The sequence below is a fragment of the Leguminivora glycinivorella genome, chromosome 8 (assembly GCF_023078275.1).
Source record: "Leguminivora glycinivorella isolate SPB_JAAS2020 chromosome 8, LegGlyc_1.1, whole genome shotgun sequence".
Taxonomy (NCBI): Eukaryota; Metazoa; Arthropoda; class Insecta; order Lepidoptera; family Tortricidae; genus Leguminivora; species Leguminivora glycinivorella.
The window spans coordinates 7,314,704-7,322,218 of NC_062978.1; the positions used below are offsets into that span (position 1 = coordinate 7,314,704).

Below are 7,515 nucleotides of genomic sequence, written 5' to 3' on the forward strand. Positions count from 1 at the left end.
TCTAAGATAAGTAAAAACTAAAATGTCCATTAACAATTTTCACCTGTCTGGATTTTCCATCATAAATGATAAAAATGATAAGTATTATCGACAGTCATCGTACTGATATAATAGGCGATTCAATGTAGGTATTATTAATACATTATACAATTAGTATAACCTAAGAAAATGTCGATAAGACGATTCGCAAATAAGTAAACAATAATATAGTCTTAGGTATACTTACCAACGCTCTTTCTACCTTTTTATCTAATAAAGATTCAAGTACGTATTTGTTTCTTAAATACTGACGAAATCATATTTACATAAAATGTTTGAATAGATGTTTGCACAATATTTAAGTAGGTACCAAACTTTCGAGCTAGATAGATCGCAGCATCTACCTAAATGTCGTTACAGATAAATCCTTATTGATTTTAATGTGTCATTCTAGCTTTAAATCTCACTTTTACGCCATTTACGTAAGCAATAATGTACCTAACACTGCAAAAATATAACAACCACTTACTTTTCTGGGTGTCTAGGAATTCTAAAGAATGACATTTCCGCATTTTGAGAACTTTCCATACACCCATAAACACTACAGTAACGAAAATATGTCTTCGGTGCTGACGTCATTTTCTCCCGAACTCAACACGTCAACACAGCGCGCAAACGCGGCCCCGACTGTTCAGCCCAATAATCACCAGTTTCGCATGTTTTCGCCGCATGCGAGGGGTGGGAGGGGGACACACCGCGCGGCGTGAAGTTTGTAAGAAGAGTTATTACTGGTTTTATACTGTGTCTTGATCGATTATAAACACTAATCATAACCCTAAAATAGCCCAATGATTCCCGTTTCCCAAATCACTATAACATTAGTGTCGAGCAGCGTCGACTGAAACTCGTGAGAAATCCAGATAAATACGAAAATAACAGTTCACTGTCCCAAAACTCGAACACGTTACACTTTCACTATTTTAACGATGACGTTCTAACAAACAAAAATAGGAATTTCAAAGGCTATGAAAGGCTAGGTGATGTTTTGATAGGTTAGGTTCATATTTAGGTAGGTTAGGTATTATAAAACTTCGGCATGCCATTAATGCTTTAACCTTTACCTTTCACATTATCAATATCATTTATTTTATAATACAAACAACGTCTCGCTATTATTTAAATAAATAAAAGTATTTTTAAAAGGTATATTAGTCAAATTGTATTATGGCGGCAGAAACCAAAAACTATAGACTTTATTAAACCCTCTACACATGACAGCGCTAACAGACTATCTAATCCACAGCACCAATGTCACGGCACGGCTGAGCGTGGGCTGAGCGCACACGGAGGCGACAGTTGCACGGCGACATTTTTTGTCTCTGTCTTGGACGCAAGTAGTAACGACAGAGACAAAAAATGTCGCCGTGCAACTGTCGCCTCCGTGTGCGCCCAGGGAAAAAGAGGCAGGCTAACGCCGTGTCTTGCGTGGGCGACGGTCGCGCGACGGTCGCGGTCGCGGTCGCCGTCGCCTCTTATACTTCCATATCGATAAGGTTTGATTTCGTATGCGTCGCATCGCCGTCGCGCGACCATCGCGCGACCATCGCGCGACCGTCGCCCACGCAAGCTACGGCGTAACTCTTCGCAGCTGCCTTTTTATGTAAATGTGCCGCTTAATTTTTAACCTAAGCTATATTTTTTTCTGCTCAAATGTTCATTCAAGTTTTCATTCCCCTTTTAAGCTAAGAACAAATTATGGGACGCGTCACACGGACGCGGTTGGTGACCTCGAGTCCTCGACTGATAAGTGTGTACAGTCATATAAAACATCCAGCTCGCCAGATGACGCCCGGACGTCCGTGCGCTCAAGTACGTCCGATAGTTTGCACAATTCGGTGTATATTCATCATCTAGATCGCGGCAGTGGACGCGCGTCCACAGACGCGTCCCATTATTTGTTCCTAGCTTTAATCTCCTCAGGGTTTGATATCCAAAGCACTGAAATTACTAATTTGAAACCCGTTTGTCAGTAGATAAAATCTTTGGGGCGATAAAACTTATTAGTTATTATTTATATAATAGAGAGATTGTGTTGGTGCAGGGTCATGAAACAGTTAGGTAGTGAAATAACAATATATAATAATATGTATGTATGTATGTAAACACTTTATTGTACATAAAACGAGTTAGGACATAGAAATAGACATAGACATAGACATAGACATAGAATGGCTTTATTTAATATCACAAATTTCACAATACAGTATAGTTATGGTGTACAAAGGCGAACTTATCCCTATAAGGGATCTCTTCCAGTCAACCTTAAGTTATTAATTTAAGTTATTTTATAAATTATTTCCTGACCGATCCTCTTCTACAACATTCATGATACCTGCACTGGCAGGCTAAACCAAAGTATGTTAGAAAAAAAAATACAAAAGAGAGAAAAAATACTGTTAACGGCTTTTTCCGTTTTCGGTTAGCGTTTTTATAGTGTCGTCATTTTTGTGTGTGTTATGTTTATCCTGCTAAAACTAACTTATTTGGATGTGTTGTGGTGTGATAATGGGATTTTAAAAGAAAAGTTTGCCGGAGTGTGTCATTGGGTTTGCCGCAGGTTTGCAGCCTCGCTTTGATGTGGGTAAGCATTGAGGTATATGTACTACGTACTAGAGGCGACGTTGCGAAGAAAAAATGTTACACACCCCACTGCGGTCCATGGACCGCAGCGTTGCCAGTCCTCGCCTGGTCCTTGCAGTGCAGTGACGTGCCGTGATCCATTTACTTTCCACATGAATAATGCCTTCTTGTGTGCTTAAAAATTGTTCTAATCACTCGAAAAAATCAAATAAAAGTCAAGGTGTGACATTTCATCGGTAAATTAAACAAAAAACTCGTCTATAATAGTTTAAGATTGAATATTCTACAAATACGCGAGCGGGAGCGGGACTGCCGCCATTTTGGTGACGCAATCATAGACTAACCGCGCAGATGTGCCATTTACATTGTTCCTACTAATGTGTTTCACCTCTAATATATTTGCGAAATATATATATTTCTATTTGGAAAATTTTTAGGTGTCTAATTACTACTTCATGAATTATGTTACTATAATATAAAAAAAGTTTATTTGTTTAATGATTGTTAATATTTTTTGAGTGAAATTGTATTTTTAGAACGCTCACTTTTTGCGGTTTTCTTTGGCCTGGTCATGAAAAAAGGGAACAATGGATACGCTTTGTCCAAAAATTGAGCTAAGGAAACATGGTTACCAACTGACCACACATATATATGTTCATTCATTGTATTTTAAAGAAGAAGATAAGTACAGCACAATTATATTAATTTGTATTGTTTAAGTTGTAAATAAATAAATCATTTTGACTAGAATAGCCGTATTTTAAAATGTAAAATTTCCGTTAGGCAGAATATAATAATAATGTGTCACATCTGATGGTGGACCTACTCTATGCGTAAATGGCCGCTCCCCCCACCCCGCGCATTTGTCAGCATGTGCAGTGTTTTCGCTTGGCAACGTCGCCTCTAGTACGTAGTACATATACCTCAATGTGGGTAAGTCTTTATTTTACTGATTTCTCAGCCCCAAGCTTAGTTTTATACTCACGAAAAACTAAGACTCAGTAGGTCACTCTCTACTCTCTCTAGTAGCCTTTCTTGAAGATAATGCTGGTAGTGTCTATCGTCTGACCGGCAATCAGACGCGTATTCTATAGCATACGTTTTTGTACTACTTCTGGTGACGCGTATGCTATAGAATCCGTTATTTGGTTTGAATTTCTTCGTCTGTTTGCTTAGTAATCTGCTTGTTCACAGTATAATATTATTCACCAACATTTCCTCTACCATTCACTAGAATCATAGTATGCATACTGCAACATTACATAGTTTTATCGCAGTTAAAAAATATGCTGTGGCGTCACAAATCGAGTTCGCCTTTTTGTGACGCGTATGCTATAGAATACGTCTTTATATGGAAATTTCTTCAGTAGCCCCGCGAGTGTCACCGGGAGTTGGCCCGTGAAATGTGGCCAAATTTCGAGCGCAAACGCAATTTTACGGATTGTTTAAAAATCATAAGTTTTTACAGTTTCTATATATTTTTGTGTTGCGGTTTTATTAACAAACATGACGATAAATTAAGAAAACCAAGGCATGATTATACCTATTATTCGTAATTTCCTCCGTACTTAGTCATTGCTTTGCTCATATTTGTGAATTAAACCCTATTTCTGGTTGATACTGACTGTTTATTATGTATTTTTGAGTAAATTTTGTTGGTGTTTGACTCCTTGAACTTGGTTTAGATGCTTGTAAAAAAGTATATAAAGCTGGGCGAATCATCGTGTAGTGAGAGGTAGTGGATGAGTTCTACCCAGAAATCATCGCACCAAACGGAGGCCTTTAGCACCTACACAACAGCAGGTTTGAACAAACATTATTCTAGTCTCAATGACGAAACAGGTGACTACAGTTCTGACGAAAGTTAGGTACTCCAAAAGAGTCTGTAGGAGATACACATTTAGACAATTCTTCTTGTACCAAAAAAACTCTGTATTCGTGAACAAGCTTAATACTTTAATTTGTCGGCATTATCCCCGCAGCCAGAAACACTAAATGTTTTATTTGACATGATTCTACAGAATGAATCTGCTGTATCACCATCTATGGATCGTATGCTATAGCATACGGTAGATCACATTTTGACTCAGTATTGTGTCACGGTATGCTATAGCATTGTATGCTAATATAGCATACGGTGTCACATAAGATCACATTTTAACTCTGTATTTTGTCAGGTATGCTATAGCATCCGAATGCTATAGCGTTCCTCGTCACATAATAACCCTAATATAAGCTGTCTAAGGACAGGTATGCTATATAGCAGTCGAAAAATTCCCATCACTACATAGTATAAAACAAAGTCGCTTTCTCTGTCCATATGTCCCTATGTATGCTTAAATCTTTAAAACTACGCAACCGATTTTGATGCGGTTTTTTTTAATAGATAGAGTGATTGTAGAGGAAGGTTTACATGTAGGTATAGTACCTGTGCGAAGCCGGGGCGGGTCGCTAGTACAAAATATTAGTGTCCCAGAGGGGTGACTGAGCGTCCGCGAAAGTGTTAAGATCTTTGCTTTGTCCACTAGACCGTACCATACCATGACCGTGCCAGGAGCGTATCCGGCACGGAATTTTACGCGATACGTTCTACCTTGCCCACTGAACGTGTCGACCGCGTTCCATACCCGTTTGAACACCGTATGCAACAGGTTATTAGAGGTCAACTTATGGCAATGCATCAAATAGCCACAAATCAATTGAAACATTTTCCACTCAATTAATATTTTCACTTCTAAACCAAAGCAACGCGTTTACAACGGGTATGCAACGGTCATCATATCATACGCGGTTACAACCCGTTTGCTCCCCGGTTCGCCGCCTGCACCTGCAGAGACAGGCTCGCGTCCGTCGCGTGTCCTGCACGGCGCGTCTCCGCACCGTCGAAAATATACTCGCCGACAATAGTGGCCGGGCCTATTCTGTGGCCGGGCCGTGCATGGCCGGTGACGGCACGGAATACGTTTTCATACAAAGAATATATTTTTTTGACGGATACGCTCTTGGCACGGTCTAGCGGGCAAATACCTTTTTCCCTCACTAGCTCGGAAACACGTGTTTTGTCCTTCAATACTTCCGACGCCTCAATACTTTAGATGCCAAACGCCAGCAACGCAAAGACAGACCGAAGCCCTCCTACGTATATACATACAATACCTCTGGCCAACTCTATTGTAGCACTTGCCAAAGAGTTTTTAAGACGAAATTCGGCCTGGCCAGTGGCCAGCCATATTAGAGCCCATAACAGGCGTAATCCATAGTTGCTGAGGTCGCCATCGCCGAAATCGGTGAGGAGGACTACTTACTTTGTCCTTCAATACCAGTGGGTAAAAACGCATTTTATCCACTAGGGGATAAAGTAATTATTTGACCTTGAAAAATTACCATATATTTTTTTTGCTTTAAAATTGATAAAAGTGAGTGAATCTAGGGATGACGATGATTTACCACCTGTGGAACTACTGGAAGCATTGATAAACGCGCTTTTTGCGTTGTACTTTCCTCGCTATAGTGAGGGGAGGAGGGAGTTGCACCCTTGTAGAGCAATAGTTATTTGTTATACAAGGGGGAAAAGTTGTATTTTAACGCCGAGTGTGGAATTGAAAAACGAGCAAGTGAAAGGATCCTACAGTTGAACCACGAGCGAAGCGAGTGGTTTGAGAGTTAGAATCCTGAACTTGCGAGTTTTTTAACACACGAGAAGTAAAATACATTTGCACCTGAGTGTAACACAAAACTTTTCCCCTCACTATAGCGAGGAAACTACGACGCAAAAAATGCGTTTATCACTGCTTCCAGTAGTTCCACAGGTGGTAAATCATCTTTATTACTAGATTCATCACTTTTACCAATTTTAAAGCAGTTAATTTGACTCTATTTATTCAAGGTCAAATTACTTTACCCACTAGTGGATAAAATGCGTTTTTACCCGCTGGTATTAAAGGACAAAACACGTGTTTCCGAGCTAGTGAGGAGAAAATAACTAATACACGTTTTGCTCAAGAAATTGCGGAAAGGAGATTGGAGGCGTTGCCTTTCTGATTGGCTAGCCCGGACTGTCCTATCAGGGCTCTTCTGTCTCCGATTTACTTTGTGAACCTGTGTGTGAACACCACAATTATGGTGAACACTGTGAACCTGTAATCTAGTGTGGCAGTGAGGTAACACGTCGATTTCAGTGTAGCACATTCGCCTTAGGCCGACGACGAAGTTTTATCACCATGAGCGTGTACTTTCGCGATGATTCAATGCCGGCGCGTGCTACGCGCTACGAGCGTAACCGATAATAAAATTGTAGCGACTAACGCCTATGTTCAGTGAACCCGACTATAGGGACTGGGTACAGGCGGCACCGAATGTGTAGGTAAAACCCCCACAGTAAAGTATTTCAGGGCACTTAAATAAAACAAAGGCAAAGTAAAATATAAAGGTACAGCATTTAATATAAGTAGTACCTACTAGTAAATCATCCTTAATAATTTAAGTTAGGAACATACTACGCGGACGTCCGTCGTCGATCAACCGCGGACGGGGATCTGGACAATGAATATACACTTAAGCTAGGAACATACTACGCGGATGTCCGTCGTAAAACGACCGCGACCGCGACCTATCAGTGTGCACGGAACAAAACATCCAGAGAGCCAGATTTCGATCGGACGTCCGTGCGCTCAAGGTCTCCGTCCGCGTCCGTCGACCGATAGTTTGCACGGTTATGTGTATTTCCATTGTCCAGATTCCCGTCCGCGGTCGATTTACGACGGACGTCCGCGTAGTGTGTTCCTAGCTTTAACCGTGCAAACTATCGGTCGACGGACGTGGACGTGGCCTTGAGCGCATGGACGTCCGATCGAAATCTGGCTCGCTGGATGTTTTGGTGACCGTGCACACTGATCG

The 7,515-nt window shown here is 40.7% G+C and overlaps 1 long non-coding RNA gene across 1 annotated transcript; it reads right to left on the reverse strand.

Moving 5' to 3' along the window:
* Positions 1-7,036: 7,036 nt before the first annotated feature.
* LOC125228505 lies at positions 7,037-7,456 on the reverse strand. The gene is made up of 2 exons (XR_007177298.1): positions 7,413-7,456; positions 7,037-7,178 (listed from the first exon to the last, which is right to left on the reverse strand). It is a non-coding gene; the product is annotated as an uncharacterized LOC125228505 (long non-coding RNA).
* Positions 7,457-7,515: the final 59 nt, after the last annotated feature.